The 26,362-nt window shown below is 45.5% G+C and overlaps 2 pseudogenes; both read left to right on the top strand.

Moving 5' to 3' along the window:
* LOC147095598 (scavenger receptor cysteine-rich domain-containing protein DMBT1-like) overlaps window positions 1–26,362 on the top strand; it is a 1,107,260-nt pseudogene that overhangs the window by 868,949 nt on the left and 211,949 nt on the right.
* The window catches only part of LOC147095601 (class I histocompatibility antigen, F10 alpha chain-like), a 39,215-nt pseudogene continuing 18,954 nt past the window's right edge, over window positions 6,102–26,362 (top strand).

Below are 26,362 nucleotides of genomic sequence, written 5' to 3'. Positions count from 1 at the left end.
AAAAACAGGAAGGCAGATTATTATCTGAACGGCAATAGATTGGGAGAAGGGGAAGTGCAACGAGACCTGGGTGTCCTTGTGCACCAGTCGTTGAAGGTAAGCATGCAGGTGCAGCAGGCAGTTAAGAAGGCAAAAGGCATGTTTGCCTTCAAAGCGAGAGGGTTCGGGTACAGGAGCAAGGCTGTCTTCCTGCAGTTGTACAGGACCTTGCTGAGACCACACCTTGAGTACTGTGTGCAGCTTTGGTCACCTTATCTGAGGAAGGATGTTCTTGCCATGGATGGAGTGCAGCGAAGATTCACAGACTGATACCTGGGATGGCACGAACGACGGATGAAGAGTGAATGGGTCGATTAGGCTTATATTTGCTAGAGTTTAGAAGAATGAGAAGGGATCTCATTGAAACTTATAAAATTCTAACAGGACTAGACAGACTAGATGCAGGAAAGATGATCCCGCTGGCGGGGAGTCCAGAACCAGGGGTCACAGTCTAAGGATAAGGGGTAAGCCATTTAGGACAGAGATGAGGAGGAATTTCTTCACCCTGAGAGTGCTGAATCTGTGGAATTCTCTACCACAGAAGGCAGTTGAGGCCAACTTATTAAATATATTCAAGAAGGGTTTAAGGGATATGGGGAGAAAGCAGGGAAAGTGTACTGAAATTGGATGATCAGCCATGATCCCATTAAATGGTGGAACAGGCTCGAGTGGCCGAATGGCTTAATCCTGCTCCTATCTTCTAAGTTTCTATGTAAATCAAAGTTATGTCAAAGTCTACCACACAGAATAAATCGGTCAGAATACACAAGTATTAGTCCTGACTTGTCTATTTTTAAGATATGTTTCGTTATTTCGCACAGGATGTTTTAACCCTGCTGTTGATCACGGTCAATGTCGCGCTGACATTCCCCTATTTCCTCTTTTGCTCCAGCCCGCTGTGCTAATTATCCCGTGATGAGCAATACATATGCAAAGCTGTTAACCGAGCTTGGGTGGTTCTAGATTTTGGCAGCAATGTGGGAGGGTTCTGGGGTTCAGCAGAAAGGGGTCGGGACAGCTTGAGTTTGGCAGCATTAAACAAAAAGGTCTGGTTGAGGAGCCTAAGTCAGCCACACTGTTAATTAACTTTATAATGGGATCTCGTTCAACAGTGAATATGATGTTTTGTTTTTGGTTCATGGACGTGTATCTCTGTGTTTGTTTCTCTTTCTGTCTCGGTATTTTCTATCCTGCTGCGGTAAGGAAATATAATCATTCTAATTTTAATTATCAACACAACACAGGTGATAGTCAGAGCTGTCAATAGCAACTCAGTCATTTCTTATATAAAAATAAATTAATATAAAAAAATTAAAAACGGTCTAGGCTAAATTTTCAACTTGAGCACTGGGCCTTTATCACCTGAATGGATTGCAAACAGGACAAGCCAGCTGGTAGGATCGCACACCTTCATTTCAAAGGAAAGAAAATCAGACATGTTCTGTTTCTGTTTTACGACGCAGCCTGCCAGACGTTCCTTCTTGTGCTCTGCCGAAATTATGCTTAATGTCCAATCAGTAAAGATTAAATTATATCCCACTGTCTCAGTCTCTCTTTCTCTGACTTCTGCTCCATGTGTTGCTCACATTTCTTATGTAAAGTTACTGTGTTCAATCTTATGAAGTCCAGTGATTGCCCTTTGATGAATTATGAACTAACATTATGCGGATTACTGGCAGTATCTGATAGGCTGTGTCTTATACACTGCACCTGGTTTCCAGTTCAGTTGACTTTATTGGAATGAAAATTTGGGCGGTTGGCATAATGGTTGATCAACCACTACCACTGGCATCCCATGTGCAGTGAGAGATAAAAGTTACTATTTTCTATCTCTCTCTCTCCCTCTCGCAGTCGGATTTCCTCTCTATTTGTCTCACAGATGTCTCTGACTATGCCATAAATACGTTTTCTCTCTCAAAATTTCACCGATGATAATCAGGTGAAAAGTAGAGGCAGTTTGCTTTAAGTTTCCAGCTGTTTCCTTAACAAAAATTAGCTCCCATTAAGTTGGGAAAAGACACAGTGGGATGCATTGTCAACCTGCTGGCCGGAACATCAAACTGGAGTTGTGAATGAGGAGCCCACTTTCGAAACCATCCAATATTAATTTCCATTCAAAAAGTAAATCAGTTGGTTTCTAAAATGGTCGGCTGATCCACAATGCCTGCTGATAGTATGTCCTCTTCTCTCTCACAAACACAGCTCCCCGTTATGAATAGAAAAAAACTCAACTGATATTACCTGCACATTGTTTTTTAACTTATCCTCCAATTTACCCTCAGAGAGTTTTTTTTAGAAATGATCTGACTCTACTGGAAGCTTAAAGGGAAAAAATAGTAATTTAAATACTAAATTATACATTCTACGAAAGTGAGGGCTCTGCACAAAATCACACTGCATAATCTGAATTGACATAAACTATCACAGTTCTGGGCAAAAATCCCAAGTACAAGCCAATGCTTTTGGAAGAGACAGAAGCCTTCAAATAAAAAATAAAATAAAGTATTAATATATAAAAATAAATAAACAGAATCATGTTATTGTTCGGGTGCAATGTTTTGAAATGTTAATTTTATTGACCAGAGTCTCTACCCCAGAGAGCTGTGGAGGCTGAGTCAATGGATATATTCAAGGTGGAGAGAGACAGATTTTTGTAAAACAAGGCAGTCAAGGGTTATGGGGAATGGGCAGGAAATTGGTGTTGTGGCCAAGATCAGATCAGCCATGATCTTATTGAATGGCGGAGCAGGGTCGAGTGGCCGAATGGCCTATTCCTGCTCCTATTTCTTATGTTCTTATAAATAATTAGTTTGGAAACTACAAAGGTCAGGCAATCTGAAACATTTTTCTTAATGTATGGGTGAACGAGAGTTAACCAACCTGCACTGCCTGGTGTAAAAAGCAAGGCATTTGAGGTGAAATTGGTCTCCACCAATAGCAGGAAAAGGACGTATAGAGCAGATATTCCCCCTTGGACTGTAGCACTAAACAGGCGTTAACATATCCGCTGCTTGTTACACGACCTGCCTGATATACAGCCCCGCTGCCTTTAATAGAAATGAATATCAAGCAGGTCATATAATAGGGGGCTGATATGATACTGTACATATAGCGCTACAGACTGAGACAAGTATTTATCCCATGGCGAATTGGCACATTGCTTTACCCCATGAACAATTTGCTTCTCGGTTGCAGTAAATGGAATAAGAAAACTGGTTGTAGGGATAAAGATGTTGCAGTGATTCGTGAACCTTGACAGTAGCCAGCCAAAGGAGGTCACACTACGCTGTATGATCATTAATCAAAGTCACCTTAAATTATTTAACAGTGCACACAGCATTCAAGCAGTTTACACAAGCATAAAGCAATACATATAACTTTTAAAGCAAGTAATCAAGTCGGCAGAGTGATCAGCTCTTGCGTGACACCTGATTCTTCTGGTGGGATGTCCTCTTCTAGATCGAGCTTCTTAGGTTCTCGCAGACTGTAGTGCCGAACCGGCCACGATGTCCCATTTTTAGTTGTTTCTGCTGGTTGAGTTGTAAATAAAAAATTGTGAAAAATCCTTTGTGGGAAAAATTCATTATAGCCCAGGAATGGGCGCTAACTTCTGAACAATTTGAGATGTAGCGCCATGCGTGAATGAATCTCGCTGAATGCTAAATTAAGTGTTAGGGCTAATGACTCAGCTCAGTGGCATTAGACTCAATGCGCTAAGCAATTTTGGTGCTGTCTAAACGCTAGTCATCATTGCCATAGGCTCTTCCAGTTCTTAAAGGGGAGATTCAATCGTGCAGCAGAACCTCGTCCCAACATTGCTGGTTCTGCAGCTGTCTCAGCAAGCAGCAGAAGGCCCAGGAGAAGGAACTGGACCACTGAAGGAGGTGACATTGTGGCAGATCAAGGGGAGTGCTCGCAGATTCGGCGACCAAGCAATGGAGGCCTGGGACCTCGCTGTGGAGAGATGGAGGGCGGTGCTGTACTTGACAAGTGGCAGGAGGCCCTCACCGCAAATCTTACACACCATGTGAAGGGAGGTAGCCCAGCAGGGCTCGGGCGGCACTGAAGTCCCCAGCACCCACACACAGCGCAGGAATAAATTTAACAACCTCACTCGGGTGGTCAGGGTGAGGCAATGCTTCAACAAATGCTATATACCACCATCTGAACCATAGTCTGCATACACTGGCCAAAGCACCACACACACAGCACTCACCCACCAACAATCTCCACCTACCGACAGTCACAGCCACATCTCACATATTGCACATAATGACAGCTATTCAACTATGGCAGACACATCTCCCAAAAACATTGCTCCACACTCACTCACACACTTCCTTTCCCTTGCAGGCCAAGGTCCCTCACAAAAGGAGGGAGCAGGAGCGCACAGGCGGGGGACAATCTGACACCAAACTAATTTCTGAGCGGGAGGAAAACGAGTGCTGCAAATCATTGGTGGTGTGTACTGTGGACACCGTCGACGTTGAACCCCTTGGGGACAACAACGGTATATTCATCCCTACACTTTCTTTTCACATCCCACTTCCCCCTCACCCGACAAGCCTTTCCCACTTTTCAGCTAATCATGCTTATGCATGCCTTTCTCCCTTCCTGTCCCTCTCCCCTCACATTAACTCGACTCTTGTGCCGTTATGCTTTCAGAAAATGAGCAACCATCTAAGCAGCCTGTCTCTGCGGGTAGCATAGAGAGTGAAGTGGGAGAAGACGAGAACGAAGAATACACCCCGTCAGTGCATGTCTCACCAACAGGCACCAGCTCAGATACTGGTACTACGCATTCTTTAGAGGCTAGTATAATAGCAGAAACTGCAAACGGTGATGCACCAGGAATGAGCGGGCTGCAGCAAGTCCAGGAGGAAAAGGCAACTCGGGTGTCAGCTCCCTGGAGGGTGATTTCAGCGGGTGAGTTCTGCTGCACACGACTCATATGAGGACCTTGATGGGGAGGCCTTTAGAAGAAGGCATGCACATAGAGATGATAGATGCAATGGCAAAGGTGACTAAGAGCCTCTCGGCACTGGTACGAAGCGTGGAATTTTCCGCCTCCAACATTGCACCGAGCACTGCGCACACCATGGAGCCCATCATTTGCAGTCTACAAAGGATGGTGGAATCACAGAGAGACTATCGCGACCCAGACCTCATGTCTTGTGTGCTGGTCAATGTCACAGCTTACATTGTAGCATATGCAGAAGTTACGCAACGTCCTGGTGCTGTAATGCATTCTATGCTTGGAGCCATCTATTCTCAGTCAGCCTTCATGCAGTCTCAGCTTGATGCCACGCAATCTCTGACAGCTGCCATCGTTGCGGGGTCAAGCACATTCGTCTGGGGCATTCACGGTGTCATAGCAGGCCGGCAGTCTGTGCTCCTGCAGATTGGCAATGCTGCTGAGGTCCTGCCAAGGGGAGTGGCAATGTTATCTTAGCACCCCATTAATCCCCCGCAAGGCGTTAATGGGAGGCACGAATAAACTGAATTCCTCCCCCATTTTGTCCAATCACCCACCTTTGCAGATTGAGCTCCCCGAGTTAACCTCTCTGTCTCTTTCTCACTGACCTGCCGCATATTTGCAACATTTGCTGTTTGTAGCAGATTCCCACCATGTGCGGTTTCATTCGGTCTCACGTTGACACTGTGCGATGGTGTAAAGAGGGGGTTAACGAGTCGGCTGCCGGTATTCCATCTTTCTCCCCGTTTACCCCTTCTATTGAGTTCATTGGCAGTAAAAATCTGGAGAGCTGTAGAGGGGCTGCCGACTGGCTATCGCCTATTTTACTATCGCACAAATCAAGATCGAGCCCACTGACTGTTGGAATTGATCGGCGCCTGCTGCTCACAGCCTGGAGCTGTTCGGGTGAACACCAGAGGCAGCTTTCGGCACCTGTTACAGCTGCTGTGGATGAAAGAGAGAAAGAAAGACCCGCATTTCTACCGCGCCTTTCACCACCTCAGGACATCAGGTGGAATCTGATTTAACAGTAATTTTGAAAAAGGAATTGGACAAATAATTAAAGGGAAAACAAAAATACAGGGCTATGGGGAAAGGACAGGTGAGTGGGAATGATTGGCTCGTTATGCCAAAGAGATGACACAGGCACAATGGGCCGAATGGCCCCCGTCTGTGCTGTATCTTTCCATGATTGGATGGAGTTAATATACAGATCAACCAAGATCTAATTAAATGGCAGTAAATGGTTCGAGCGGCTGAATGGCCTCCTCCTGTCCCTAAATTAAAATGGGTGATATTGGAGGTGCACTGCTTACCATTTTGGTGTAATATTACTTTGCTTGTTATTTTAATGGTGTAGCCTGCTTAAAACAAGTGGGATATCACGTGAGTTACAGCAGTGGACAATAACATGTCTCACTAATATTGCCAACAGTAATTTTAGGTAGAACATGTCCAGCGGTACAGCGCGTGATAAGAGTCAAAGAACAAGTGTATTTGTAGCTTGGTCTGAAATTCCTCTTTTCACTATTTTAGCAGAGCCTCAATCTGTTCACAGCAGATAGATTTACACCACCAGTGAAAGGGAGGATGGTTGAATTTACAGATAGTGCAGCTTGGAAACTTTCTATCACCCAGCAGAAACTGATCGTGACCAGCCAGTGATTGGCCTTTCATTGACCTTAACAAGGCGAGGTTGTATTTGCCAGTGAGGTATGCACGTGTTCTGAATAGGTGCAAGGGCAGGATTGGAGATTGCTGCTGCTTTTAACAGCCAGCTCTATAATCGCTACCGATCAGGTTCAGTGGGAAATATTCTCGCTGGTGCTTTCAATTTGTGTCCCTGTCGTCCTCCAGTTTCATCTCTTTGCCATTGACCAGTGTGTTCTTTTCTAATCCAATTCTGCCCGCAGTTCCTAATGCTGGGAATAGAGCCAGAGATTCCCTCCCCAGTGACGGGAGGTGATTTATTTTCCATTGGATAGAATGAGTTTCACTGAGCGAGATGAGCAGAATAATGTGGGAGGGGTTCGGACAACGACAAAACCTTCCCGTCTCACTGTGCAGGGTGTTAACTGAGCGACTCCCTGAAACATGTTACTCTTTGCATTACTGAGCCTTTATTTTTTTCAAAGGGTGATTCCTGGTAAGTCAAATGACAGGAATTGTGCGGCTATATTCAGTATTAAATGACATTACCGTCATCGTGAACAACATATTTGAACCGGGTTTAGTCCGCGATACACCGACTGCTCTTGTGTTTAGTCCGGGATACACCAACTGCCCTTGTGTTTAGTCCGGGATACACCGACTGCCCCATATTTAGTCCGGGTTACACTGCCTGTTCCGTGTTTAGTCCGGGGTACACCGACTGCCCCCGTGTTTAGTCCGGGTTAAACTGACTGCCCCGTGTTTAGTCCGGGATTTACTAACTGCCCCAATATTTAGTCCGGGATTCACTGACTGCCCTCTTGTTTAGTCCGGGTGACACTGACTGCCCCCGTGGTTAGTCGGGGTTACAATGATTGCCCCCTTGTTTAGTCCGGGTTACACCGACTGCTACGTGTTTAGTCTGGGTTACACTGACAGCCCCCGTGTTTAGTCCGAGTTACACTGACTGCCCTCTTGTTTAGTCCGGGTTACACTGACTGCCTTGCACCTTGTGGATGCCCTGGTGGAGCTCCTGAGCTGGATGGAGTGGCGAGGAGATGATAGGGGCTCGTGTGGCACTCCACGCTTAAAAAACGTGCCAGAAATTTACTGCAGGAACGAAGTAATGTCCCTAAATTGTAAATGGGGATTTGTGCGATGAATCAGGCCGACGTGTTGGCAACTCTGCTTGGACCATTCTAGAAGCTTTCATCACATGAGCTCCAGCCCAGTGAACCCGCCTTTATTCCCCATCTCCAATATTGTTATAATTGCGGCTTTTTTAATGTTATTGTTATATTTCTCCCGAGTTTCTTGTGGCGGTGTCCAGGAGATTAATCTTTAAATCCTGGAGACTCCGGGATAGTTCTAATGGGTTCGCCAGCTATGCTCCGCCCATCCGATTGATAAAGTTGGTGGGGACAGTATAATTTTCGTGACTTGGCTTCAGATACATGCACTGAGCACCAATTCTATTGATTTAATGGCAGCCTGCACTCCCTTAAAGGGGCAGTTCACTTTTCAAGGGCGTTAATGCAGAGCGACCTTACTGGAGCATCAGGCTGCATTACATGGTCAGGTGTCCTCCAATTCTCTGGGGCAGCGGCGGAAGCACGTGTAGAGCACGTTTGCACCGGTATTGAGGTCCTCGTCTCCTCTAATTGGTAACTTAGTCAGCAGTAACGGAGGGAGGTGGATGAGCAAGCCAATTGCTGCAACATTGGGTATAAAGTAGACGGTAGCCAAAAGCGGCTGAAGGCAATCCACAGCCTGTTTTGCTCTATCGCCCAATTTTCTTTTCCATTGACTTCAATCCAATAGAAATTCAGACGGTGGACAAAGCTGGCTGCTGATTCGCTATTGCCAATTCTGCGCTGCCGCCCAAGACATATATACACCCCATTTTTCCAAGAATCTGTCTGCATTGCAGGAAGAAACTTAATGGTCTCACCAGGACTTCCAAGGTCAGACTCAGCTTCATATCTCTCTTACGGTCTGCCCTGCCTGAGCTTAGCTGCTGCACTACTAATACTTCCCTCCCCACTTCCCATGGCTCTCCTCCAATCACAACAGACCCTTCAATACATTCCAGAGTGGAATTACCAGAAGCCCATTAACAGTTCAAAATATTCAGCAGCTAGTACAAGCATTTTAAATGGTTTAAGTAGTGAAATCCCACAACATAATAGAAGAAAAATGTCTCCCAAATATTCCAGGATTTTAATTGAGACCAACTGAGGGTCCCTTTAATATCTGCCTTCCGATTGGTTCCAGTTTTTGGGCAGGCTCAGGAACTAGGGATAACAATGTGGGCAGAGAGGGAAATTTTGTTGAGGGCCTTGATAACGTTCTTTAACCTCAATTTCCATATATTCAAACTGCTTTTACCCTCTTTAGCTCAGCAAATCTGAGGCCAATTTTAATGTCGCTACAAGCAGCGGGCTGGGAACAGATCAGTGCACACACACCAGGGATGGATTCTGCACGGCTTAGTACAATAATTCTGGGTGCACCTCCTCACTAATTCACCAAAGAATCCCCAGGGCAGACGTGAGACTAAAATCTTAAAGTTACGATTTACAAATGAGATGAGCTGATGTAATGCATTCACACAGAATCACAGAAACCCCACAGTGCAGATAGAGGCCATTTCGGCCCATCGAGCCTGCACCGACACATATCCCACCCGATCCCCGTAATCCCTACACCAACACATATCCCACCCTATCCCCGTAACCCCACGTATTTAATCCCCCTAACACTAAGGGTCAATTTATCATAGCCAATCAACCTAACCTGCACATCTTTGGACTGTGGGAGGAAACCGGAGCACCCGGAGAAAACCCACGCAAACACGGGGAGAATGTGCAAACTCCACACAGACAGTCGCCCGAGGCCGGATTCGAACCTGGGTCCCTGGCGCTGTGAGGCAACAGTGCTAACCACTATGCCACCGTGCTGCCCCATTCGAACCATAACATTTTCCATTTATTTCGAAAATGGGAATATTCTTGTAAATGGATAATATTTAATATTAAGGTTCAGTTTGCCTTCTCTGCAATGGTTGAACATGGGAGCGATGGCAAAATATTCAGAGATCTCGCATTTTTCTGAATTAATTATTTTTCCCAAGTTTTTAGCAAACTGACATTTCTAATATTTGATAGGACAATGATGTTTTTTAATATGTCCTTGAGTCTCACTCTCTGCTATATTTCTACACCCTGAACGATAGGAGTGCTGATCTGCCGGGGTATAGTGTTATTGGGCTTTTGGATGGCTGTGAGATTGACAATTATGACAAAAATATGAAAATAACTGTTCCAAGACAGCAATGGATGGCGGAAGCATTTGTCAAGAGTTACTGGGAAGGATTCACAATCACTCAAGCTGGTTGTCACGGACTCATCAAGGAACAGGTTGATAGATGGTTGCAGCAGAACAATCAAACATCAAGTGTGTATATTCGGTTGAATGAACGCAGTGAAGGACAGGGGTCATTTTAACTGGGGGGACAGCGTAAAATCAGCGATATTCAACGGGCCGTCCATTATACACCCCGCCTGTTTTTCCCTTTCAATGCCTTCGGTGGAAGGGAACATCAGGCAAGTTAAATAATGGGCAACTAATTGGATATCGCCCATTTTATACCGTCTCTGGAAGGTAACTAACCCAATGAACGATATCGGTGATACTGTGGGTGAAATTCAATGTCGGTCGTGTCAAATGGGCAGTAGCAGCGATGCCCCCGTTTATACATGTTGCCTGATGTACCTTTCCATTCCCTTCACTGTAAAATGGGCCGGGGTGTATAACAGGCGGCTTTTCTGCTATCGGTCATTTAGCAACCCTGCTGAAGTTGAATTTGACTTTCATCGCCAGGTAAAATCCGGGTACCTGTGAATCAGCTGCTGTTGTACACCTCAATCGATTTTCTGAAAATGGAACATGGTGTAAAGTGGGCGGCCGATTTACCATTGGCCACATATCACATGGTCATAAAAGATAACCCCCCCACCCCCCAAAACCACCAGTGTATATTGAATTATATTTGTATTATTACAATTAATTAATGATATTCACAATATTTTATTTATTGAATGATTTTGCTGGTTGTTTTACATGTAACTAATCATATTTATTTATTGGAGTAATTTTTAAACCTTCAGGCATAAATGTAAAACAGTCAATATCGGACCGGCCACCCGTTCAACATCTCGCTCGGAATCCCTTTCCATTGGGCGAGGTTTATAACAGGCCGCTGACCCGATATTGCCCGCTTTACACTATGGCCACAACTGAAAATTACCCACCCAATTCATTGTAATATTACTTTTAGTGAATGATATTAGTAAAACATTTATTGAATGACATTGGAAACATCACATTTATTGAATTATATTGTCAATATTACATTTAAGTGTTTTTATTCATATCATTGCATTTGTTGAATGATATTGGTGAGCACATATATATGTAATGTCGATGTGTAAGTTTGAGGCTCCAATGCCGTCTTATATCCAGTAGGTGATTTATCAGAAAGTCATACTGCCCGAACTGCAATTTTCTATTCATTAGGAGTAAATTTGGTCCTTGGGCAGTAGTGTAGAATGAGCAAGATCGAGCTGACTGCCCAATATATACCTTGCCTGATATTTCCTTTCATTGACCTCAATGGACATGAAAATCAGGCTGGGTGTGTAATGGGCGGCTGGTCCAATATCTCCCATTTTACACTCTCACCCAGAGTCAAAATAACCCCCATGGAGTCAAGTCCATTGTAACAAGGGTGGAGAACAGGGAATTTGAGCCCACGCCGTGCAAACCTAATTCAGTCCCCAATTTATACTAAAATAAAAACAGACAATGCTGGAAATACTCAGCAGCTCAGGCAGTATCTGTGGAGAGAGAAACAGAATTAACGTTTCAGGTCGATGACCCATCGTCAGAACTAGAGTTGTTTTACACATTGGAGTTTTCCACATTGGAGTTTTCCAGAAGTACAGGCGGAGGATTTGGGCAATTTAAACTGTGGCATTGGAGCGCCACCACCGGAGGGAGGGTGCAATTACAGGTCTTCGACCGGAAACGTTAACTCTGTTTCTCTCTCCACAGATGCTGCCTGACCTGCTGAGTATTTCCAGCATTTTCTGCTTTTATTTTAGATTTCCAGCATCTGCAGTATTTTGCTTTTGACCCCAATTATACTTTCTGGCATGTTATATTATTTATAGCTAAGTAGCAAAGTTGATAGAAAACTCTGAAGGTGCGATGTAGAGTTGGTTTACACATCGGAGTTTTCCAGATGTGCAGGCTGAGGAGTTGGGCAAATTAAGCTGAGGCATTACAGCGCAACCAACGGAGGGAGGGTGCAATTACAGCCTGCTAACTTTACATCGGCAACTCCCATTTTAAATGTTGGCAAATAGAATCATAAAATTATACAGCACAGAAAGAGGCCATTCGGCCCATCATCGCCTGTGCCAACGCTTTGAAAGAGCTATCCAATGAGATCAACTCCCCTGCCTTTTCTGCATAGCCCTAGACATTTCGCCCTTCAAATATTTATCCAATTCCCTTTTGAAAGTCACTATTGAATCTGCTTCCAGCGCCCTTTCAGGCAGGGCATTCCAGATCACAACTTCTGCATTAAAAAAATTCTCCTCATATCGCCTCTGGTTCTTTTTCCAATTACATTAACTCTTTGCCCTCTGGTTACCGACCTCTCTTCCACTGGAAACAGTTGCTCCTTATTCATTCTATCCAAGCCCTTTATAATTTTGAATATAAATTCTCATAGGATTACATAGGATATACACGACAGAAACAGGGCATTCAGCCCAACCAATCCATGCCAGCGTTTATTCTCCACTCGTGCCTCCTCCCATCTTTCCTCGTCTAAATCTATCAGCGTAACCCTCTATTTTTTCTCCCTCATATACTTATCCAGCCTCCCCTTAAATGCATCTATACTATTCGCTTCAATCGCTGCCTGTGGTAGTGAGTTCCACATTCTCAGAACTCTTTGGGTAAAGAGGCTTCTTCTTTTTTCACTATAGGATTTCTTGATCACTATCCTATATTGATGGCTTCTAGTTATGATCTTCCCCACACGTGGAAAGATAGACTCTGTATCCACTCTATCAAAACCTTTCTTAACTTTAAAGACCTCTATTAGGTCACCGCTCACCCTTCGTTTTTCAAGAAAAAAGAGACCCAGCCTGTTCATCCTCTCTTGATATGTATACCCTCGCATTTCTGGTATCATCCTTGTAAATCTTCTCTCACCCTCTCCAGTGCCTCATTATCGTTTTTAGAATATGGCGACCAGAACTGCATGCAGTACTATAAGTGTGGTCTAACCAGGGTTCAATACAGGTTTAGCATAACTTCACAACTTTTCAATTCTATTCCTCTAGAAATAAATCCTATTGTTTAGTTTTTTTGGCCTTGCTAAATTGTGGTGCAACTTATAGGCCTAGAAATTCAGTTGTTTGTGCCAGCCGGTAGCGCATTAGGTGGAGGAGATGTTGGGCGCTAGGTGGCTAGCGGCCGGGCGCAGCGTGATCTGCGCCTCTCCCCAACTTCACTAAAGATTTAGCGGCGGCGCAAAGTCTTTGTGCGTGTTCAGCTGCACGTGCAGATCCTGACGTCATTTCCTCGTGCAGCGCCCTTTGTGCGCCCCAACCGGAAATTCAGTGGCGACGCCCTATTGTGCGCCTGGCGCCCCTTGCGACTGGTAGAGGGGAATGGTTCTCAGTCGATGCGGGGTGCGGGGGGTGCAAATTAAAGGGCACTCCTCCTGCAGTAGAAAAGGCAGCCATTTTGCTGCACTCCTTTTTGAGAGACGGATCTTTGCAGAGAGACAAAGGTAGAGAGCTTTCTGCTTTGGCTCAACACTCGCACAAGTACTTGTGGCTTCAGGCCACAGCTTTTCACTTATCTTGACCTTCAGTGTCATATCATTGTTTGCAAACATATAATGAGGGCTGCAATGGGTGCAAACGCTGGCCTTCTCCATTGCATTCAAAGGGTTCACAGACGCCGTGAGAGAGTGGCAGTCATGGCCAGATGGAGAGGGGGCAACAGGCATCGGCAAAGGAGGCCTTACCCACCCAGGGTATACCGCCAGCAGTTCTCCTATCTGAACATGTCTGACAAGCAGTGTGTTCGGAGGCTGCGATTCTGAAGGGTGGTGGTCACTGAGATCTGCCACCTGCTTGGTGGTGATCTGCAGCCACATCTGAGGAGCAGGACGTCTCTGTTGGTGGCAGTGAAGGTGATGGTGGCTCTCAACTTCTATGCCACCGGCTCCTTCCAATCCGCTACTGGAGACATTTCCAACATCTCCCAGTTCGCCATGCATTGCTGCATCCACCAGGTGACCAATGCCCTTTTCAGAAGGAGATGTCAGTTCATCTCCTTCTCCATTGTACTTGTCAAGCAGCAACAGCGTGCAATGGGCTTTGCAGCATTACCGGGCTTCCCCATGGTGCAGGGCGCCATTGACTGCACGCATGTGGCTTAGCGGGCACCTCTGGAGAATGCCGAGTATTACCGCAACCGGAAGGGCTACCATTTGCTCAACGTTCAGCTGGTGTGTGACCACAAGCAGCTCATCCTAGCTGTCAATGCCCGCTTTCCAGGCAGCAGCCACGATGCCTTCATCCTGTGCCAGACTTCTGTGGCAGACATGTTCCAGGCCCAGCCTCACCCACGAGGACAGCTTCTCGGGGACAAAGGCTATCCTTTGTGTACCTGGCTGATGACCCCGCTCCATGCGCCCAGCACCCCTGCTGAAGAGGGATACAATGACAGCCATCAAGCAACCAGGTACATCATTGAGCAAACTATCGGCGTCCTGAAGCAACGATTCCACTGTCTGGATCGTTCCAGTGGAGCCCTACAATATTCGCCGGAGCGAGTCTCCCATTTCGTTGTCGTGTGCTGCATGCTGCACAACCTGGCTATCCGCAGGACTCAGCCACTGCCACCAGAGATTGGAGGACCACCTGAGGAGGAGGAGGAGGAGGAGGAGGACCAGCACAGGAGGGAGGCAGAAAGTGCAAGGGCCGCCCGTCGGTGGCTTATTGAACATCGGTTCTAGGCCCCCTCTCAGGGAATGGCTTGTGCCAATGTCACCAGATGAATGTAGCCGCTCCACAAGCCCTCAGCCGAGCAGGGCAACCAGGACTTGCAAAATAAAGCATGAGCAGTGCGATTTAAGAACATTTATTACCTTGAAACCTCTGCCCTTCCCACATTACAAACTAATGGAGAGAAGCCCCCTCCAGAAACACAAAACAAACAGTCTCGGCCTTACAAAAAAAAGAAAGACACCAGTCTCGGCCTTACAAAACAAAGAAAGACACCACTCTCGGCCTTACAAAAAAAAGAAAGACACCAATCTCGGTCTTACAAAGGCACAACTACACCAGTCTCGGCCTTTCAACAAACACAAAGCATTTGGCCAGACCTTCTACTTTTTGCCCTGCGAGGGTGATGCCTTTCGCATCCGTGACTGGCCCCTGCCCGCCCTGCAGCTCCTCCTCAATGGGACCCCAGTGGCTGCAGCAAGGCTGGGGGAAGGCTGCTGAGGGTCAGATGGCGAGACGGCAGATGCCCTTGGGGGCCGGCCTGCACCAACTCTGGCCTTGGAGGGGCCGGCTGCTGACTGCTCCAACTCTGCTTGGGTGGCAGCAGTCTGTCCAGCGGCTGTTGGCAGCTGCAATGGCGGAGTGGCAGTGTCGGCTGCAGGAATGGTGCAAACTGACAGATCGCAGGTACTCACTGGTCGCCTGAGACATTGGCACTCACACGGGCCAGCACTGCAGCATGCACAGCAAACAGCTGAAGAACAGGCTGCTGGGCTGCTGCTGCGCGGCGAGTACCCTGGCGATGCCTGGCCGATCCAGCGAGGGTGGCAGCAGTTAGTGCCCGTGTGGTCCTGGTCTGTGTCCGCATGACACCAGCCAGTGAATGAACAGCACGACTGAGCACTTGGCTAGAAGCCGCCTGTGCTGCCGCGAAGTCCTGCAGAATCCTGGCCTGCGCTGCACTGAATTGTTCCAGACTCCTGGCCTGTACTGCACTGAATTGTTGCAGAATCCTGGCCTGTGATGCTCCGAATTCCTGCACACTCCTTGACAGAGACTCTATGGAGTCAGGCATCCTTGCCACTGCAGCCATGAGCTCAGTGTGCCTGTGCTCAGCCTGGATGGCCATTTCCTCTAGGAGCCGCAACTCCTCTGCGCTCACCATCGCAGGACTGGAGGCCGCACTCACCTTCTGGGAAGAAGTCCGCCGAGCTTCCCCACCTCTCCCACGTTGCTGCAGGCCGCTGGGCCCCGGAGCTTTACTCTCCTCCGACCCTTCCCCCCGGCTCCCCTCCAGGGAAGACGTGTCCCCATCATCGCCATGGGCTGGCTCGGCTGAGGGTGGCACTGATGGGCTAGCTTCCTCTTCCTCCTCCTCGAATTCTGAATCGCTGACAGTGGCAGCTTGAGGGCAGGCCTCCTCACCTGGCGATTCACCATCTGAAAGCAGGGAGGCACAAGAGTTGCTTTAGAGTGAGGACAGGGCAGCAGCGAGGAAGGCATGAGTGCTGCCATGCACTGCATTGGTACGACAATGGCAAAGGATGTTGATCTGAGGTGCAAGTGGAAAGAGAGAGGTCAAAAGGTGATGCCCATGCCATTGGGGCCCAGAACAGGGTCGGCATCTCCACTGGCGACGGGGCCAATCAGCCAGCCTGCCATAATGCACTCCACATGCTGGTCAAGGTCGGAGAGCTCTTTGAGGTAAGGACGGCCTCCCCCGGTCTCACGCTGCTTCCTATGGTTGTGCGCCACCTTGGCCTGCAAGAGAAAGGACGGCCTCTAAGTACAGTGTGAAGCCCTGATCTTGTCTGCACTGCCTCCCATGGTGGACTGGCCCTGACAGTGTGAAGCCCTGATCTTGGCTGCACTGCCTCCCATGGTGGACTGGCCCTGACAGTGTGAAGCCCTGATCTTGGCTGCACTGCCTCCCATGGTCGAATAGCTTGTACAGTGTGTAAAGTGCTGAATGTGCAAGTGATTTTCATGACAGTCCCATAGCTGCTGGATGAGGGCTGGCCATTAGGGCTTTCAGGTCCCTTTGCCCATAAACTGAGGTGCACATGCAGGGATGAGGAAGACGCTGGAAAGGGTACTCACCCTGACAACCCAAGTGAGGTCGTTGAACTTTTTCCGGCATTGCACAGGAGTCCTGGCAACCACGCTCTTGGAAGACACCCTGTTTGAGACCTCCCACCAGGCTTTCCGTTAGGCACTGGGCAGTGGCCTCCTGCCACCTTCAGGGAACAGAACATGCCGCCTGCGCACCACTCCGCCAACCATCACCCTCAGGTCACCCTCGCTGAAGCACTGCGCTCTCTCCCTGGCCTTCTCCATAGCCCTGGGCGTTGCACAGATGAAGCAGAAGTGGTCAGGCCTAGCTTCAGGGTTGCAGTGTGCAGGGCGTGGCAGGCAAACAAATGCACCCTCCCCCTTTAAGAGCTGACCAGCGCCAGAGTGTCTGCCATCAATCAGCAACTCACCGCACCTGCACTGCGCCCGCCCTCGGGGGTATCGCCCTGGACAACCGGCTTAGCGCCTAATGATAGTCATGCATCGCCTGTTTTAGCGCAGCAGCAACCTCTTGGGGCGATGCGACTGAATATCGGCGAAGGTGGCGCGAACTTGCGCCGGGCGCAAACTTTAGCAGCCGCCGGACTGTAGCACCCCGAACGTGGCTATACTGAATTTCTAGGCCATAGTGTTTTGTGTATTCGTACTCTGAGATCCCTTTGTTCCTCTACCCACCTAGACTCACACCCTCCAAGTGAAAAGTGACCTCCCTATTCTTCCTGCCAAAATGTAATACCTCACATTTATCTCTATTGAGCTTCAATTTATTCGCCCATTCTGCAACTTTATTAAAGTCCTCCTATAATTTATTGCAGCCCTCCTCAGTATTGACCATCACCCCCACCCCAATTTGGTATATTCTGCAAATTTTGAAATTACGTTTTTGATTCCACAAATCTAAATCGTTAATATAAGTTGTGAAAAGCAGTGTTCCCAGCACTGATCCTTGTGGAACACCACCATCCACCTTCTGTGAAAAGCTACTCTTTACTCTAACTCCCTGCGTTCTGTATTGAAGCCAGTATCAACAATTCTGCTTCTAGTACCCCGAGTCCACATTCTCTGAGTTCAGGAGTTAGGCTCTAATTAAAAAACAGGACCTCGAGGGTATTAATTTCTGGATTATTGCCTGAGCCACGTGCAAATTGGCATCGAAACAGACAGATCAGGAGTATCATCACGGGGCTAAAGGGCTGGTGTGGGAAAGAGTGGATACTTTTCATGGACATTGGCACCAGTTCAGTGGCAGGAAGGAGCTCTAACGATGGGACGGGCTCCACCTGAACTGGGATGGGACCGATGTCCTAGCAGAAAGTGTAAATCAGGAGATGGCAAAGGCTTTAAACAAGTAAGAAGTGGGGAGGGAATCAGAAATATTAACAGCCTAAATATAAACAAAACAGTAAAAGTGAGCATAGGAAAAAATAAAGTAAGGGGGGACATTGGCATCAAGGGAATAAATAGTTAAGAAGATCGTTAAACAAAAAGTGAGAGGTCATCCTATTGAAAATTAGTTAAACTGTCTGTACAGCAATGCACACTGTGTTTGTAATAAAACAGTTGATCTGGAGGGAATAATGCGTTGGAAGGATCCAGACATAGTAGGGATTACGGAGACATGGGTACAGAAAAATCAGGACTTAAGAATTAAACATTGCAGGGTATAACGTATTTAGATAAGATAGAGAGGTAAAAGGGGGTGGTGGAGTAGCTGTACTCATAATGGGTAACATGATTGCGGTAGAAAAAAGAGATGTAGATATCAGCAAGACAAAAATAGAATTCACATGGTTAGAGATAAAAGATAACAAAGGATCAATCACACTAAAATGCACAGTCTACAGTCCACCTAATAGTCAGATGGGAGGGGGAGGAAGAAATATACAGACAAATCAGAGAAATTAGTAAAAAAACATAGAATGATAACCATGGCGGATTTCAACTACCCCAATATTAATTGGGCATGAGTGGCAGGTAAAGGGGATAAAGGAATGGAGTTCCTACAATGTCTATGGGACACCTTTCTAACCCAATATGCGAATAGTCCAACAAGGGAGGATTCACTGTTGGATCTAGTTATGGGGAATGAGCCAGGGCAGATAAAAGAATTAAAGAGGGGAACATATAAGCAAAAGTGGCCATAATATACTGCGCTTTAAGTTAATAATAGAGAAGGACATAAGTATGACAAAAACAGTTTGGAGAAAAGCTGATTTTGAGGGGCTGAGAAGAGAACTTGGGAAGATAAAATGGGCAACAATATTGCCAAACAACAATGTAGAACGACAGTGGGAATCATTTAACATGGTGTTCAACAGAGTGCAGCAAAATATATTCTGCTAAATGGAAAGAATATACTAAACACTAATGATACTCCATGGATGAATAAAAACATAAGGGAACAATTGAGGGTAAGGAAAGAGGCATACATTGAGTACATAGACAGCAGAGGAGTGCATGATAAGAGAGAATACAAAGGGATTAGAGAGAAATAAAAAAACAATTAGGAAGACAAAGAGGATCTATGAAATTAAATTATCAAGGAACATAAAGGTAAATAGTAAAATATTTTACAGGCACACAAATAAAAAAGAAAAGTTGGGATGGGAATATGGTCATTAAGGGATAGGCAGGACATTACTACAGGTAACGATAGGGACATGGCAGAAATGGTAAATCATTTTTTAGCTTCGGTATTTACCAGGGAAATAGGAAAGGTGGACATGACATTGGATGATGAGATGAATAATGAGATAAGTGCATTTAAACAAAAAGGGGGATATACTAAATAAACTAAGCAAACTCAAAGAGGATAAAACTGCTAGTCCAGATGGATTGCATCCACACATTTTAAAATAATCTAGGGAAGAGATAGCAGAGACATTACTACACATTCTTAATAATTCGTTTGAAAAAGGTGTAGTCCCAGAGGTCTGGCGGACAGCTAACATAATACTTATATTTAAGAACGGGAATAGAACATGTCCAGGGAATTATGGACCAGTCAGCTTAACATGGGTGGTAGGAAAAATTATGAAATCCCTGCTAAAGGAGAGAATAGAAGAATATCTAGAAACGAAAAGCATAATAATGAACAGTCAGCATGGATTTCAAAAGGAAAATCTTGCTTGAACAAACTGATTGATTATTTTTAAAGAGGTACCAGAGAGCATAGACAGTGGTAATGCAGTAGATATAATTTTTCAAAAGGTCTTCGATAATGTACCACATAATAGACTAATTAATAGAGTCTGAGAATGTGGAGTCAGAGGACAAGTAGCAGAAAGATTGCTAGCTGGCTTCAAGACAGAAAGCAGAGAGTACAGATAAAGGGTAGCTATTCACAGTGGCAGAAGGTGTGTAGCAGTGTTCCACAAGGATCAGTGCTGGAACAACTGCAGTTCACAATTTATATTAACGATTTAGAATTTGGAATCAAATAAACAATTTCTAAATTTGCGGATAATAGCAAATTGGGGAGGGATAGTCAATACTGAGGAGGACTGCAAAAAATTACTGGAGCAGATTAATAAAGTTGCAGATTGGGCAAATAATTGGCAAATGAATTTCAACACAGATAAATGTGAGGGATTGCATATTGGTTGGAAGAATAGGGAGTTCACTTATCACTTGCAGGGTGCATGTATAGGTGGGGTAGAGGTACAAAGGGATCTCGGAGTACAAATACACAAATCATTAAAAGTTGCGCCACAGGCTAGCAAGGCCATTCAAAATGCAAACCAAGCACTAGGGTTTATTTCTAGAGGGATAGAATTGAAAGGTAGGGAAGTTATGCTAAAGCTGTATCGAACCTTGGTTAGACCACACTTAGAGCACTGAGAATTGATAGGAATTGATAATGGACAAAAATGATATAAACTGTGACAAAAGCATGTAAGGTTGTGTGGACAGGCAGTACATGCGCCTTCTAATATAACACAGATAGATTTATAGTTAAACAGCAACATTTATTCAATTTGGGAAGCAGAGCAGTAAAATTGGTAGGAGCACAGCAGCTTCTCCTGGAAATGCAAAGCTAATTCCGACAGTGCCACCACCGGTGGGAGGGTGTAATTACAGCATGACCAGCTTGCGGTGGCAGCTTCCATTATAAAGGTGGTCACAGGAATTTATAAAGGGAAATGTTAGCACAAATGTAACAGAAATATGACAACAGGAAGTATGCTTTTGTGGACGAGAATTGCACACACATCTGACATTGTTTAATGTTATACTCAATTTGCTGTGGCGTTACATATGTGAGGGGTAATTGTAACTTATTGTGGCAGTGTAAAATGAGCAATATTGTATTGGTCACTCATTACACACTCCGCCCAATCTTCCCTTCCATTGGGGCCATGGTGAATTGGCAGCCCATTTTACACCTTTGAAGTCAATAGAGAAAAATGGGTGCAGTGTAAACCGGGCTGCAGACTCGCCCTGAGCCCATTCATAGGGGCATTGCATATAACATCAGAGATTGATGTTGATTCACAGACCACATTGGTTAGGACACTGTTGGGGTTTTACATGCAATTCTGAGCAAATATTATAGCAAGAATATTAAAATCATTGACAAGTGCTTCACTAGAACGAGTCATTGTAGTTATGAAGAAAGACTTGAAAATTGTATATTTTCACAGAAGCAATGTTAGTGGAAGATGTGAGAGGTTTTCGCAGTTACGTAGGTATTTGAGAGGGTGAACAATGAATGATTGATCCCCTGGCTGGTGAATTGTTAATAAGGGGCACACAGTCACTAGAAGAACAACGGTAAAAATTAGGATTTTCTCCATTCGAATATGGAATTTTACTGAGGCAGTTACAACATAATTAAAAGGGACGTCGATAAATATATGAAATGGAGGATTATGGAAGGAAATGGGCATCGGTAAGAAAATATGTTTAAAGCAAACAGCTGCCGTTTAACTTTGGAGCCAATTGTTCTCTTTCTGTGCTGTGAATTATATGTCCCTGTCTGATGATGCTTGTTTTAGATATTGAACTCCATTTGTACCCTTAGTAATGGAAATAATGACTGGATGTGGGGAGATTAGAAAATAAATGAAAGTCTCAGACTTGGTGTGAATAGATGCATAATTATGCAGCTATTGATCGATTCAATTAGTGTTCTAGGTACTCACTACATTCACTGACTGTTTGGCTGTGAGCTGAATGAAGCCAATCCTAGTGTAAGGGTTTTGAAGTTGGCCTTTGATGGAAGATACGCATTTAGTTTTGATAAAGACAAATTGGTTTGGACTGTACATGATCCAATAGCTAAGACCCTCAAAGTGAAATGGGATAAGGAAACCAAGATGAACCTTTATTTCAGGAGCTTGTTAGAAAAGGATTGTGTCGATTTATGGAGGACATACTATTCAATTCGAAACGCATCACTAAACAGACAAGGTAAGTTCAGAACAACCTGGGGGTAATTTTAAAGTTTGGTTACAGTGTAGGACTGGCGATATTGGATCAGCTTCCGTTATACACTCTCCCCATTCTCCTTTAACAGGCGGCTGATCCGATATCACCTGTTTTACACAAGTGGCAAAAGTTAAAATGACTTCATTCATTCTATTGTGAAATGTGCCCCTTTTATTGAAGTTGAAAATAACTGTCGTTGTATCATGTAGTTTCCCCTGAGGTCTCAGTTATTGCCAGGGCTGCTGATCGTTGGTTTCTCCACTGCATTGTGACTGGATTTAACCCGCAGTCCATCGGCGTGACCTGGTTGAAGAATGGAGAACATGCCCCCGAGACCAAATCTACTGGGTTATAACCCAATGAAGATGGAACGTATCAACTGGCGACAACCCTTGAATTTGATCCGTATGATGGGAAACAATATTCCTGTCATATTGAACACAGCAGCTTGCCGTGTGGGAAGACTGTCTCCTGGGGTAAGGACATGAGCACTGATACTGAACAATCCATCAATAATAGCAACACTCACCCATACAGAGATAGAGAGCAGAAAGAGATCAATGAATCAATGACTGAACCAAATTGTACATTACCCCCTGCTTTTCTATTCTATTCCTCTAGAAATGAACCAGATATTCTGTCTCCCGGTAATGTGTATTGGTTACTATTGGGACTTCTGTGTTGCTGATGGACAAGAACATGAAAATTGAAATCTTCCACTCCCAGTAACTGTCTTTTCTGACCATCACTTTTCTCTGCCTTGCTCTTTCTCTCTGTTACTTTATATATCAGACCACACTTTTGTTATCTCTGTACGTCAGGCTGTTTGTGACTGTTCCTCATTCTTTCTCTCTCTCTTAGTCCATTTCTGTTATCTTCTGACTCTTCCATATTCTTCACCCCCACCCCTTGTGTGCTTCTCACACACTTGCTTTCTCTGTATATCTTTCCCATTGCTTCTTGCTGTCTATCGCCACTCTATACCCACACCCCCCACACACCGCACGGTCTCAGAGTTAGATAACAAATTAATCCCTGTCCACAGTCTATCTGGTTTAGAGAATGGATTAATCTACATTCACCACCCACTCTCAGTCATCAGAATCTTTATTTGCCCGACTTGCTGTTGCTTCACTGTTTGTTTCTGATTTCTCATTGTTGTTCCCTTTCACTGTGGTGATGGAGCTGCTCGGTTTCTGAGCCAGAACCTTTGCTCTGTGCTGAGCTATTTCCCTCTCAGCTTCAGTGTGGTTTTGCTTCCCTTGTTTCTTTGCCTGGTGGGGAATGAGGGGACGGGTCACTTTGGGATAATAGAGGAGGAGTGGGGAAGTGTTGTGAGGAAAGGTCATTAAAATGTAGGGCAGTGGGGGGAGGGGTGATAAAATAATGCGGCCTGGTGGTAAGGGTTAGTCTGAGGCTGGGCTCCTGAGGTGGGGATGGGCCGAAGTGCACTGGGAGGTGCAGTCAGGGAAGATGGGGGCGGTGGGCTTTGCCCAGAAAGCAAGAATCTGCAGCTTGAATGTGGTTGGGACAGCTGGATGGGAACCCCATAAAATCAGCCTATAAATTGCTGTTGGTGATTAATAGGGACACCAAATGTATCCAGGGGATCCTCCTGCTATTTGTTTAGACACAGCGGGGTAGATTTCCAACTTGCCGTCCGGGTTTAAAACCGGAGTTGCCTCCAATGGGAATGAAAAGCGGGCAGGTTCTGTGACAGGCGGCTGATCCACAGCGGCAGGTTCACACCAGAGCGGCACGGTGAAAATCTACCACAAATTTTTTAATAGATAACGGTGCTGCTCATTCCGGTCTCTCCATGGAAAGTTGCCTCCCTTAGGGGAACAGGTCGGATGATCCTTATGATCTGGAAATGTATTTCTGGTCGGTTACTGCGCTGATCCTCTGCTGAGGGCAATTTCCAGATGTTGTGGCCCAATCTGTGCAGGTCCCACTTGTTTAGCACAATCCCTTCAATTAGACCATCGGTTCATTAACGGTATGTTTTATTGACTGCATATACACAGCTTCATATAATCAGGAATAACAACAGAAAATGCTGGAAAAACTCAGCAGGCCAGGCAACATCCTTGGAGAGAGAAACAGAGTCAACGTTTGGAGTCAAACTCTTTGTCTGTCTGTCTGTCTGTCTGTCTGTTCATTGAGGGCGGTCAAGATTCCAAAGTTGCTGCACCAGCGATGAGCGTTGTCAACATAACAACATTACGTGACAGATTGAAAATTATAAGGTGCCGCCTATTGTTAACGAAAGCTGCCTTTGCAGTACACTGAGAATTAGCATTAAAGAAACGGAGTCTGAGTGCAGTTACAGACGCTGACCACTGAGTGTCACTGTTGAGCAGTCTTGGTTTGGAGACAGCAGCCAAGTTGCTATCGATAAGGAAAAGGTAAACATTTAACTGTGTGAATTAAATTTAAACGTTTATGTATATCGTTTGCTATTTACAATTATCATGAGCTGCAACCTTGCACCTTGAGTTCCGACCCAAGCTGTGGGGGCGGTCAGAAGCTCGATTCCCCAGCCCTGGGAGCTGGCATAGTGACATCATCTATTTAACTGCCATTACTTACCCCTCATATTACCCCATTCACCAGGCTCGCAGACACAGGCCTCTGCCACCTTTCTACCTGTCTCCCCTCACCCAGCGATCCATGGGGCATTGTGGGGGAGGGGACAGCTAGCTTTCCACCTGCCTCGCTGGGCACCACGACCACAACCCTTTCCATTGGCCTCCCAGCAGCACATTCATATCGCTGGCCCAGACCCGATCAGTCTAGAAACCATGCTTCACTCTTCACAGCCATTGCTTCTCCACCCACCACCCCAGTCACCTTTACAGCCTGCCCACCTCTCGTTTACCAGAACCTGTGATTATTCAAAAAAGTGAACTTTGTGATCGTAAAGAAACCTGGCTTCACCTTAGCGAAATAATACATTGTGCCCTATATGGTGTGCGGATATTGTCCATATAAAATAGCGCACTATCCTACTTACCATGAGCAGGGCAATAGGTTTCCACTGATTATATATAAAACTGTCAATCCGCATATATAATTATACAACCCTTACTCATATTTTTCAGATGGAAAAGTAGAAAAAAACAAGCATGTGGGGCTGATTGTCGTGTGTGTACTGGTATCGCTGGCTATCGTTATAGTTTTAATCTATATGTGGAGGAGAAAACGGAAAGGTAAGGAGAGGGAATAATGTTACACTCCGGTTTGTAGAAGTATGACACAGCGGCTTTGCAGAAAATCCTTTGTCCTGCCCCAGGATTATATTTGAATTTTAAATATCTGTTGCAAAGAAAGTAAAAGAAATACTTACGTTTATATCGCGCCTATCACGACCTCAGGACGTCCCAAAGCGCTTCACAGCCAATTAAGTGCTATCTTTTTAAGTGTAGTCACTGTTGTAATGTAGGAAATGTGGCAGCCAATCTGCGCGGAGCAAGCTCCGGCAAAGAGCCGTGTGATAATGACCAGATATTCTGTATTTAATTATGTTGAATGAGGGATAATTATTGGCCAGGAAATCAGAGAGATCTCCCCTGCTCTTCTTCGAGATAGTGTCGTGGCATCTTTTACATCCACCTGAGAGGCAGATGGGGCCTCGATTTAACGTCTCATCTGAAAGAAGGCACCTCCGACAGTGCGGCACTCCCTCAGTACTGCACTGGAGTGTCAGTCTAGATTTTTGTGCTCAAGCCTCTGGAGTGGGATTAAATTGATTCATTTATTGACTTGTGTAAGACCAACTGGGATTTTATAGAGGGAACGTTTACGAATGGAATTCTAGGTTTAATCACAAGAGGTACAGAACATAAGAGCCAAGAAGTAACTATGAGCCTCTATAAAAGCTTAAAATGCCCTGAGTCAGAGCACTGTGGGCAACATTGAATTTCACACAATATGGGGGATCTTGTGCTTTCGGGAAGCTACAAGGTGGATTCACTAGGATGCTGCCCGATAGAAGGAAACGCAGATACAAGGAAAGACTTGGAAAATGCGCAGTTTAATTGAACAATGCATATTACGGGTGATATAATAGAAGTGTTTAAAATGATGAATGATGGCT

The sequence above is a fragment of the Somniosus microcephalus genome, unplaced genomic scaffold, assembly GCF_052327205.1.
Source record: "Somniosus microcephalus isolate GS21.2 unplaced genomic scaffold, FLI_Smic_1.0 unresolved_chr1, whole genome shotgun sequence".
NCBI classification, from domain to species: Eukaryota; Metazoa; Chordata; class Chondrichthyes; order Squaliformes; family Somniosidae; genus Somniosus; species Somniosus microcephalus.
This window is presented reverse-complemented; position numbering and strand designations above follow the sequence as displayed.